General features: G+C 32.2%; 1 long non-coding RNA gene across 1 annotated transcript in view; it reads left to right on the top strand.

Moving 5' to 3' along the window:
- Positions 1–13,224, top strand: part of LOC119622305 (uncharacterized) — a 1,408,766-nt gene that overhangs the window by 79,773 nt on the left and 1,315,769 nt on the right. Inside the window, exon 2 of the long non-coding RNA XR_005238953.2 lies at positions 11,320–11,439. This is a non-coding gene — a long non-coding RNA (uncharacterized lncRNA). The remainder of the gene's footprint in view (positions 1–11,319; positions 11,440–13,224) is intronic.

Genomic DNA, 13,224 nt, shown 5'->3' on the forward strand with positions numbered 1-13,224 from the left:
CAAGTAATTGTATGATCACTTTACCCTCTGTAGTCAAGACTGGAAACAACATGAAATATATTCTAAAATATTTCACTATATAGTAACATCCTGTTTCTAAGTATGAAGAATGTGGGATGTAGGAAGTTTGCATATTACTTTGAAGAAATAAAAATCATGAAAATAAAGAAATCATTATAAAATGAATTATTACTACAAGATTTTTTTCTCCCCAGGGAAAGGTTGTCATGAACAGAGTTTTAGGTAGAGAATGGACTCTGATTTTGTGAAACAGATTCCATTTAGAATTATGTTATTGAAACTTGAATTAGCATAGAGTGAACCAGTAAGAGAAAAATGGCATTATTAATAAAATAAATCAATCACAGATTTATTAGGATATGAAGGCTTTTAGGAATAATAGAAAAAAAAGAGCCATGTTTTAAGGAAAAGGCCTAGATTGTCCATATTACTTTTGTCTTGTTTTTATTATTTATGATATATAAAATATTTAAATATTTGTTAGAAATTCCAAGGTTTACACATGCTATGCACATAATAATTTCCAGAAACACAGAACCGTGTTTACTTTAAGTGAACACTTAAATTGAAATATATACATTAATTCAGTACTTGTATTGTAAAATATATATGTACACACACACACACACACACACGTATATTCTGTCAGTAGAAAGAAAATTGCCACTCTTGCTTTGATCTTACCGACAGATGCAACACTAGCAGAATGGAATGAATTCAAATAGTCTTAATTAAGCCTTTCTTGTAGGTTTAATTAGGTATGTACCAGCTTAAAATACATCTGGCCTGTAAAAAGACATAATGAGTATTTGATGTAACGATTTGATCTTGTTGTTGTGGTTTTCAAATTCTTTTGTATGCATCTGTATACATCTATAGTTTGTGTAAACATAATAGCTATTACTTTCAATTGTTTCTTCGGGTTATACTTCATGATGATACTTTGGGCTTCTCTGTGACTGTGTGTGTGTCCAGGGATGGGGTGTTACAAACAATAGCTTTGGAAGTTTTGTCAACAAGTTCACAGAAATAAAAACCCAATGCCAACGTGATTTGGGAATCCAGTTCTAAATATAATTTTCAAAATTTTTGTCGTTATACAAATAGCAATCAAATATTATAGGAAATAATAAAAATGACAAAAAAATTCCCACATTCTCCAATATCTTAGTGACTTAACTTTCTTATTTTCATTTTCCTTTTATTCCTTGTTTTATTTGTATGTATTTTTAATGTGTTTTTAATTATAATGTGAATATAATTTTTATTCAACTTAATATTTAATAGAGTTTGTACACAATTATTTTTATAACAGTACATATTGTTGAGATGATTTTAAATAATTTTCTACCACTACACCAATTAAAGGTATTTAGATTTATTTTCATGGTATGCCATAACACAGAAATGGAACCTTTTTAAAAATTAATTTTCCTCCTTAAAGACTATTGTAAAATTACATACCTCATAGTTTAACTGTTTACATTTATGTGTAACTAACACATTTTGCATTCATGAATGAAAAATAAAATGATGAAATATATAGCAGTTATCAAAAGAAACAAACAAAAATACATCAGATATCCACATTTTAAAAAATAGAGCCTTGTATTATATAATATTCAGACATAGAGAGGTGCCATTATAAGACATAGCAGAATTAAGAAGGGTAAAACAAGAATTACCTTGATAGAACTTTACATTAGTTTAATTGTACTATACCCAATATATTCACATATATTCTATATATGTGTTAATGCTTCATAGCTTCATAGAAACGGAAAATGTAAGTTGAGAAACATACTAAATGGTTACACTGTATGTACTATGTTCTCTGTATATAGCATTTATTCTCACTTTTAGTTCTTGCTGCCTGTTTTGAACCTGTTCATGACAGTAATGGTGTAATATCTGTGTTACTTGAGTTTATATGGACAAAGCAAGGCTTTTTATTTTTTATGTTATAGGATTTGTGTTAATTATATTACATGAAACTTCTCTGTCTTATAGTTAACAACACTTACTATGAAAATCTTATATTGATATAATCAAATGTATTTATTTGAAATTCTTTAATGATTTATAATTTGCCTTTGCCATGCATTTGCTATAACAAAATACCATAGCCTGTGTAGATTCTAAACAATAGAAATTTATTTCTCCTAGTTCTGGAGGCTGAGAAGTCCAAGATAAAAGTACCAGTTGATTCAGTTCCTGGTGAGGGCATGTTTCCTGATTCTTAAACAGCGTCTTCTGGCTGTGTGTTCACATGATGGAAGGAACAAAGCCTCTGGGGCCTCTTTTTTAAGGGCACTAATCCCAGTCATGGGGCCTGCACCTTCACAATGTAATCACCCCCCAAAGGCCCCACCTTCTAATCCTATCACACTGGTGATTAGGCTTCAACATAAGGAGTTTTGGGGATAAACTTTTATTTAACATAAACTTTTATTTAACATAAACTTTTATTTAACATAAACTTTTATTCCTGCAATTTCTGGAATGCTTCATATGTATGTATAAATTTATGTTTACACACAGATACATGGTTATGGAAAAGATCTAAATATCCAGAGAAGAAATGCTTTGCTTTAAGTGAGTGCTTCTCCAGACATAAGGTCTATGTTACACTTTGATAAACATAAGCAATTATGCATGCCACACTTTATGGAATGTTGCTCTGTGGTGAAAAAGCCTGGTTGAAAATCAAGGTATCTTTGCTTGTCCCTCCCAACAACTAAAGATTTTGTTGAGCTTCATTTTCTATATTTATATAATGAAATAATTTTTACCCATCCCAAATATAAGATGCATATTTGTTATTTTTACCTCCCTGAGTATTCTAGTACCCCTAGTTATTTAGGTGACTATATTTGTAAAGTTGGCACATTACATACTTAACCCTGGTATCATCATCAACAAGAATAAATGAGTTTGATAAAAGTAAGGCAATAAATTAGTTCAATGGAATGCAAAGACAAAATCAATAAAGGTAAGATTAAAAATCAATGTGGTGACAAAGTCTGGGCACCATGGCTCACATCTGTGGTACCAGTGCTTTTGGAGGCTGAGTGAGAGAATCACTTGAGCCCAGGAGGTCAAGGCTGCACTGAACCATGATTGCACCACTACACTCCAGCCTGTGTGACAGAGCGAGACCCTGTCTCAAAAGAAAAAAAAAAAAAGGAGAGATAAAAACTTGATTAATCACCAGGTAACATGACTTTTTTAAGCAAGGGAGAAAACTTCATCTATGAGCAATATATATGGAATACCCTTCTGAATGGAGATTATATTTTCAAAACTATGGAAAAACATTGAACACTTCCTTATTAATGGATCTTAAATTTGCAACATGTTGTTAAACTTTGTAATTTACTCAAAAAAGAAGTAATAGGCCTCTGGAGATCAGTAACTTCAAACTTACTTCCAAAAGTTATTCTAAAAACGATATTAGAAACTCTAAGGAGCATGTGTAATTTCCAGAAGCTTCTCTCAACTCAGCAAGTGATTATATTACTCTCAGTATCCACATACCACTAAGAACTACTGGTCTGGAAATGTAAATATTTAGGAATAGAAAGGAAAAATCTTATGGGAAAAGAGAGGCAAATTAGTTACAAAAAAGAAAAAAAGCCCAGAAAGCTAAGAAACTGGCTCTAGTTAATATTCAATATATCTTTAAAATCAGTTGTCTATTCACTGGGGGGAAGGGTATGGGAAATGAAGTGCACAATGTGGAATCTCCAAATAGCAACCTAATTCCAGAGAACTTGAGTGTTAAGTGCATGCTATGTTTATATTATTCATAAACCAGAGTGCAAACATATGCAAAGAAAAAAATTTAGGTAAATATCCAGTAAAAAACAGTGCTTATAGCAAAATTCAGAAATTATGAGCTTAAAATTAAAACAATGGACTTGACTAATTAAAATGGAAACTTCTGAATGGCAAAGTAGTACATTTCACAAATATATTTGAAAGACAATGAAATTACATGTGTAGACATGATATTTATGTAAATGTGTATATATAGATATATGTATATATGTCTGCATATATGTAATAGCAAGAAAGCATGTTAATAGACCTAAATATACAAACAGCTTATGCAATGCAATGAAAAATACTCAACAGCTCATTAGAAAAATGAGTAGAGGAATAGGGTATTGAGTAATAAACTTAAAAACAAAGGACCGTATCAGCTAAAATATTCAATCTCAAGAACGTTAAATTTAAAAAATCATCATTAGTAATGATTGAAAAGATAAAGTTGTGTTTACTGTCTAAAATGGTTTAATTGTATAATAGTTGATCCAAATCAAAAATATCCATATCATTTGTCAAATCAATTCTAGTATTTGGATTTGAAATTAGTGCAATATTGGATCAGTGTTCAAAGACCCATACACTAAGATGTTCATTGCAGTTCTGTTTTTAATATTCATAAATCAGATAAAAACTTACCTACTATTACTATTTGATGGAATATACATGCAAAAGCAATCATAATATTATTCAAATGAATTATATCATTCAAAATTTATTAACTTGGAATTATGGCCTTGCTATATTTAGTAGTATGAAAAGGCACATTATGAAATAGAGTGGTTGCATTTTTAAAGGAAGAATATTAGTATGATTATCTATGATAGAGAATATATCTGGAAATTAATCAATGTATAAATTAGGAAAAGACAGGAGGGAATTCCTTTATTCCAATTATAAATCAAGGTGATACATGTGAGGGAGAAAGATCATATTTCTATAGTGTGATGAAGTCCCGGAGCTAGAAGAATATTTGACCAAAGACTAAAGGAAAGTGAGAGACAAAGGCATGATGATGGGTGTAGGAAAGACTGTAGAAAGCAGGAAGCAGGTGTGAAGGCCCTGAGGCAGAAACATGGCTGCTGTGGTTCAAGTACACTAAGAAACAGAGTTCATGAGGGGGAGAGGCTAGAGCAGATAAAATGACATCTGCAAAGCTATAGGAAGGGGATTGGAAGCCATTAGATGGATTTTGCAGGAGCTTATCTTGCTCCAACCCACTCTTAAGGGTCACTGTGTCTTAAGAATGGACTTAGAGGCAAGAATGGAAGCAGACTCTACTGTCTTTAAAAAACTATTTTAGTGATCCAGGCCCAGGAGAATGGTGGCTTATGCCTGGGTGATAGTTTTGGGAGTGATTAGAAGTGAAAAGGTTCTGGAAATATATCTATATCTATGTCTAAATTTCATATGTATTTTATATACTATAAATAATATGATACAAAAACATATAGATTTCATTTCATACGCATTTAGTTTTCATACACTTACACATATAGTTTTCATTTCATACACATTTTTCTTTGCTGTGCTTTTCTTCATTTACAAAACATCCCAGAGATTGCTCCATCGTAATATATGGAGATATACCTCGTTCCATTTTGTAGCCTCAAAATTCTTCATTCTGTGGAGGTACTAGATTATTAACCAGTCCCCTGTTGATGGACATTTAGGTTCTTTCCACTCTGCCATTACAAATAGTGCTGCAATGAATAACCTTGTGCTTGTATTTTTTCCTATTTTTGCTATCGTGTCTTTGGAATAGATTTCCTAGAAGTGGGATTGCTGAGTCAAAAGGTACATCCAAATGTAACTTTGATAGATATTGACAAATTTACTTCCAGATTTTGATTTCTGTCTATAGTCTCAGATTTTCTATTCCTTCCCAACTTGCTTTTTTATCGTCTTCTTTTGAGAAACACTGGACATTATTTTGTTGTTGTTTGTTTGTTTGTTTGAGACAGGGCTGGAGTACAGTGCTGTGATCTCGGCTCTCTGCAACCTCTGCCTCCCAGGTTCAAGCAATTCTCCCACCTCAGCCTCCGGAGTAGCCGGGACCACAGACACTCACTGCCATGCCCAGCTAATTTTTGCATTTTTGTAGAAACGGGGTTTCGCCACGTTGCCCAGGCTACTCTTGAACTACTGAGCTCAGGCGATCCGCCCTCATGAGCCTCCCAAAGTTCTGGGATTAGAGGCGTGAGCCACTGCACCCAGACTAAAAAATCACTGTATATTCTTGATAGAAATATTTTGAATGTGGAAGAAATATTTTGAATGTGGAGTCCATATGGATTGCTGACTATTTAGATATGAAGATAAAAGACAAGAGTAAACAAGATTTTGGCCTGAATGGCCATATATTTTAATGTAATTCAACTCTAATTCTTTTAAATTTACATTTAGATAACCACACGTGGTAAGTTTTAGCATATTGGAGAATGTAGATATAAGCGTGAGACTAAAAAGGGGACAGAGTAAGTTGAAGACTGAGCAGGCCTTAGATCTGGAAATGAGGAAGAACCAGCCAAGGAGACTGACAAGCCAGGTGGGAAAGCGGTGGCAAGTAAATAAACCGTTTCGGGATAGATTCAGAAGCCACTAATTCAATGGGTCAGATGCTACCAGTATTTGCATCCAATGAGGACTCAGAATGGACAACTGGTTGAACAGTACAGAAAAGACTTTGACCTTGCCAAGTGTTTTACGACTCTTGTGTAGGGGTGCAAGGACCAGTTTGACTTGGTTTAAGAAAAAACAGCCTTTCTCTGTGTGTGTGTGTTTTCTTTTGTGTGTGCTCTTTTGTGTGAGTTTTGTGTGTGTGTTTCTCTTCCTCAATGAGATGACAAAATCTCTAAATGTATATCTTCTGCCTTTTATATATTTGTATAAAAAGTTGCCTGACAAAGTTCTTTTTTTGTATTTTAAAGGGTTAGAAATATAAATGTTCTCATCATAAATGTCATTTTATTTTTTGTTACTTTCCTATCATTTCAGAAACACGAATCAGTCAAAACAAATTGTTCACAACATAAAATGGTTACATTATAAAATGGAAGAAAATTAATATTTCTAGTAATTGATTAGGAAGATTTGCAACAGTGATCCATACCTTTAAAAAGGAACTAGTGAAATTCAGAATATAATAATGATGTTATCTGTGCAATTTAAAATAATGATTAGCCAGTAATGTTTAAGTAACTTTTAAAAACAATTACTATTCTAACTAAAGGAATTGTTTTCTTTGAGGATAATTCACCTCCCACCAGTTCCACATTTTGACAGCTTTATCATTTTGGACCAATGTGCATTTGGCCTTTCCCCCGCCATTCTTCATCCTGTAAGTGCTGTGCCCTTCCAAGCTGATCCTTTGAAGACAAATTCTTTGTCCTTGTTTGGAATATTGAACAATAAATGTCAAGTTTTTTTTTTTTTTTTTTCCATTTACAAAGGTTTTATCAATTGCTGACCTAAAAAAGATTAGATGTAATCTTAGATATTAAAACTACCATTCAACATGGAAGATCTTTAAAAAAGAAAAATTTACATGAATTACAATTAACTTTAAAGACTTTTAATGAGGAAATGACATACTTCTTGAGGTTATAATTTGTGCATTCTTTGAATTTCATAGCCTATTAGCTTGATTTGACCCTGCGAATCATGGAGATATGTATTTTTTTGTTTCTCCTGAAGTTCATCAGCAAATCTCTACATCAACTCACATACTGGGTTTTGTGAAAGCCAAGAGTTTTTTTAGTCATTGAAGGAGCTAGCATGGAATTATAAAGCAAATGTACAAACAAGAAACTATAGCAAAAAGCTAAAAAAAGAACTCCTCCTAATTAAAATTGTCATTGTCATTTAAGGTATATACTACATAGATTTTTTAATGTGAACCACTGATGAGAAAGCAATGCATATAGGATGAAGTTGTAATTTAATTTATTTAAAATTCTTTCTACATCAGCCTCCCTACTTCCTTTTCATATCTGGTTTATTTTGAAAGAATAAATCTGTTAGCCCTTCAAACATTTTCTGTCAAAAATATGAACTTACTTGATATGGGTTAGCAGGGTTGTGATTGGAGACTCAATATTTCACTTATTTTAATGTAAATGACACAGGATTGGATTGAATCTTATTACTTAAATATTGTATTAATTTAAATGGCTCAATGTATAGACATGTTTACATCTTTTACATTTTGTTTTAAATCTTCCTCAATATTGGAAAATCAGGTATATATGATTATTTATATTTGTGGAAACTTAAAAAACACAGGATACATTTGAACTATATTTATATTTCTGAAAGACACCTAAATATTTTCTTTTTTATTTCCCATATATATTCTACAGTGACTTAACTGAAATTCAGCATTTTAGCATGTTGACATTCATATCCTTATTATTTAATTTAATGTGACTATGATTCTTCAGAAGATTCAGTTCTTATCATGTTCAGCATTTTTTCTTATCATTTAAAAAAATCACATGTTTACATTATATAGTTTTAAAATTGAAGTTTTGCCAGTAATGTATTATATATTGTGACATTAATTACTTGGTTAATGTAAAAACTTTATTTTCTATCACAAATATTTTAGTCACAAAATGACATGATTTAATAAAAGGAACATGGGATCAACCTTGTCATGAAACAGGTTTGACTCCTTGCTAGCTAGGTGCATGACCCTGAGAAAATTACTTAGCTTTTCCTGGCATCACTTTACTGATATGCAGTGTGAAGATGATAATCACAGTACTTATTTCGTATACAAATGAAAGAAAGCCACATAAAATGTCAACCTGACACAGAGTCACCATTCATAGATCCTATTTACTGTTATTTTGTTGTTATTGTTATCATAATCATGCGAATTCTTTTCTGTTTAGCCAAGTATTTAAGCGCTTCTGTTGTGGATTTAAGTGTGTGAGAGGGAGGTAAACACTTTTCAAGGGAGCAGTGACTTCTGATGAGGAGTGAGTAGGATGCTAAGGGGAAATGGACAGGAGCCTCTGCGTATTGAATCTCAAACTGGAAGTCAGAATGCGGTGTTCCTTTCTGACCATTATTTTTAGTGGTGGCTTGGTTTTTAAACCATGTTTTTAGTGGTGGCTTGGTTCCCAGACATGCTTACCAAAATATTATGAAGCCAACACGTAGCTGTTTTAGTTGACTATTCTGAGATTTTTAAATACCATTGAAAACGTTACAGAGCTAATATACTATGCCTAAATATCAACAGCTTGCAAATATGTGCTGACCTCCTTCTTAGTTGTGGATTTCCTGGATTATGGTATGCAGATTTTGAATTTTGAAAATCTATGAAAAAATGTATTTTCCCTCAAATTACAGATTTCTTAATATAGTATAGATATTAACTTTAGAAAATTTAACATAGAAAAAATACCACTGGGTTCCACTAAACTATAGCCATCTATATTACTTCATAAATAAAAAAACACTAAAATTAAATAGCAAGCCAGGCTAAATATTAGCCAATCAAGTCAAGTCATTTAAAAATAATTTCTTGAATAAATCAAATAGGGAGAAAAGATTGGCAGTGTATGTCTACTGGCAAACAACAATCATTCCCTTCCATTAACCCTCTTAACAATTACTTATGCGAAAGCGTCAGTAGAATAACAGCTGCAGAAAATATCAAAGGATCAAATATAGAAGTCATTAGAAAGGATATGATATATTTAAAAGGAAGGCAAAAGAGAACTTACATATAATATTGGACTTTGAAGAGAAAGAAAGTGAACAAAAAAGGAAAATTGAAGTTATAACTGAAGAAAATATGAAATTGAAACTGTGATCAACTCTTTACATTTTATGTACAATTATTATCAATATGTAATTATCTTTTCAAATTCTTGAACAGCAAGAACTAACAATTATATGATCAAGAAGGAAATAAAAAGTCATGGGCCAGAGGCAAGGGTGATATTAAAAATCAGAATGGGCATACCAACCAATCAGAAAAGAAGTGGGTTATACGCCTTCAATGCTACTGCTGACTGACATTTAGTAATTGCACCGAGAGGTAGAGACTTTGTTTTGTAGAGGTAGGTTTTTAATCAAGTTATTTATTCTTTCCGCATCCTCCTCTCACAGTGAGTGAGATTGCAAAGGTTACGTTGGGTAACTTCAGCTACTGTTATTCTCTGTGACAATCTTCAAGGCTCACATGAAACGAATCCACTAAATTCTGACTTTGGGAGGTGGGAGTAAGGGTGTGATACCATTTTTACTCAAAAGTTTTGTTTTTGTTTTTAAATAAAGCAGCCATATCTTAAAACTTTGAAGATATTACTAGAAGATACTAAACAGATTCTTATTAAAACAGTGTAATACGGATCAGCAACCATAAAGACCAACTCCACTGGAAGTATTTTCCATTAACGTCATTGGTCTGAGTTCAAATAATAACTAAACTAGAGGCGAAAAGAAGGCACATCCCTTTCCCTTTGCAGATGGGAGGTCACCAGATTTAAAGATACCTTCAGATGTTCGTCTTCTCCATGACCAGCTTATTGAAAAATTCATACTTTCTTTTAATAATTTTATTTAATGAATCTCTCACTCTATTTAGATAAATGCTCTTTTTTTTTTTTTTTTTTTTTTTTTTTGAGACGGAGTCTCTCTCTGTCGCTCAGGCTGGAGTGCAGTGGCCGGATCTCAGCTCACTGCAAGCTCCGCCTCCCGGGTTCCCCCATTCTCCTGCCTCAGCCTCCCGAGTAGCTGGGACTACAGGCGCCACCACCACGCCCGGCTAATTTTTTGTATTTTTTAGTAGAGACGGGGTTTCACCGTGTTAGCCAGGATGGTCTTGAACTCCTGACCTCGTGATCCACCCATCTCGGCCTCCAAAATGCTCTCTTTTTAAAACATAATGTGGATATACATAGCTTACTGGATATAGAAGGATAAATGGACTTTTCCATGGCTGCATGTATACTAGAAATTAATTTATTCACTCATTCAAATAGTCAGTGTTGGCTTATAAGAGTCACTTAACTAGTAGAAATTATATATATATATAAAATATATATTTATAAATATATAAAATATATATAATATATGTAATATATATTTTTATATATAAAAATATATAATATATATTTCCTATCATTCTTATTATCCTAAATATACTTACAAGAATAAATGTGATTAAGATCACCCTGAGTGTGTGGAGATTCATTTCCCAACTTATTTGGGGAGTAAAAGGGGTGATATTTCAACTGCTTAATGCATATTTTAATATAATTTTTATTGGCCTGATGGTTTTTTGCTACATATATACATTTAGTTTTTAAAATTCTGAATCACTTATTCACTCAGTATTTAGAAACTTATTGTGCTCTCTGAAATGCCAAGCATTTTCTTGTTGTTTTACAGATTACATAGAACTGGACATAATTATTTGATAGTAAGATGCCTACAATTTTTATTTTTCAGACTTGAATGCAGTGCTCATGTAAACTAGAGAAAGGAGATTAAAAATCACCTCTGGATATTCCTCTCACGTGATCTTTATTCTGGATGAAGCAATAGGACAGCTAATAGACGTGTGTCACTGTAAGTATTTTCTAATGAACTTAGAATGTTTATTTTTTTGTTGCTGGATAACATGAAATGTTGTACACTTTCACAGAATTTAAGAATAATAGATGTAGTATTGTAGCAGTAATGGGCAGAACACTAAAAACTAAAATACTAAGTAGCAGGGATAGCAACACGGAAGGGGAAAATTATTCTGGTTATAGAATCCCTTATAACGAGTAAATATTTGATATAAACAAAAGTGAAGGACAAAATGATAATTATTTATGATGTCAAAGTGATCTTTGCTAGAATATTCTTGAGAATGTGACAGCTTTCTGATGAGGAAGTAAAATAATTGTAAAACTTTGCTGAGAAGAATCACAATCTTGCTATGAGTAAGAAATGCGTTATGAGTTACGGGATTCAAAAAATAACAGAATGAGAAGCTTCTACAAGCCAGGCTATTTAAATTTTGGTGACGTTTTAGAATCTGTAGAAATTCCAAAAATTATAGCACCAACTTCAATTAATAGAATGTTCAATCTGTATCTAATGAAGTTATCAAGTACTCTTTACTCATGCATCTATAATTTTATCATACAAAACCATTGCATTCATAAAGAGAAAAAAAATCTTATAAACTGGCCTGAGGGCTTCATCCGATCATATAAATGAAGAAATAGGCTTCCAATTTAACATCCCACAGCACTCTAATGTAATTCTGGGCTAAGTGCTATTACCCTTGGTGAAGAGGTTGAATTTGATAGCCATTTCACTGTTAGACTAACGAAGGCCTATTATATCTCTTAGGTTACAATGTCTTTGATACTGTGAATGACAAGGAAACATACAACCTCAGGGGGAAATTCAGACAGAGGAGGTATTTGGTAGAAAGGCCTCCAGACAACTGGAGTTTCTTTAGATTTTGAAATCATATGTAGACATCTTAGCTGACAGTCAACTAGAACATACCCGTAAGGCATTCGTGTTGGTCATACCTGTGCTGTACAGATGGCTACGTATGTTGTCCATCACCACAATACACGTTCAAATATGAATATGTGTACAAAGATTCAAATGTCAAATATGTCTTATATTTTGACTCCTTAACTTATTTATTATCTTACTAACTTGGACTTATTACCCAGAGAAATTACTTACATAATGAAAACTCTTTTTAAAATATCAGATTACCTTTTCCCCCTAAAACTGAACATATAATTTGGAAAAGTCCCTGAGAAGGAAACAATTAATATTTTGTTTTGTATTTGTAAAACTAGAGTTATTTTATTTCCTGGAATGTAACAATAACTTACAATTTACACTTCAGATTTTGAAATTTTTATTTGTAGTAACATTGTACCTACATCCCAAACAGGTGGTGGATCTAGTTTATATTTTGAATGGACAAATAACATTTTCTGAAAAAGTTGTAAGATGTGCTTGCTTTAGCTGAGTCATAATTTTTACTCTTTCATAGTCCCATAAAAATATGTATTCGCAATATGATTGAATAACGAAATTGACTTAAAGTCAAGTTAGCAATCAAGACAAAAATCAAACCTACTAAGTGTGTTACTTGCCCTACATAAAAAGAAATTGAGAGATGATAATATTTAATATGTCTTTTTAAATATAATTTATCTAGGTTAGATCCATCGAGAAATTTCCTTGAACGTAGATATTCCTATATCATAGAGATGATTTTAAATGAAGTGAAATTATTTTTAATTAATATCATTGGTAATTTGCAACAGAAGGGAATTTTCATGTTACTTAAAACATAATTTTCTTCTAACATGGGTTAGGCCATTTATC

Source organism: Chlorocebus sabaeus, chromosome 7, assembly GCF_047675955.1.
Source record: "Chlorocebus sabaeus isolate Y175 chromosome 7, mChlSab1.0.hap1, whole genome shotgun sequence".
In the NCBI taxonomy this organism is placed as follows: domain Eukaryota; kingdom Metazoa; phylum Chordata; class Mammalia; order Primates; family Cercopithecidae; genus Chlorocebus; species Chlorocebus sabaeus.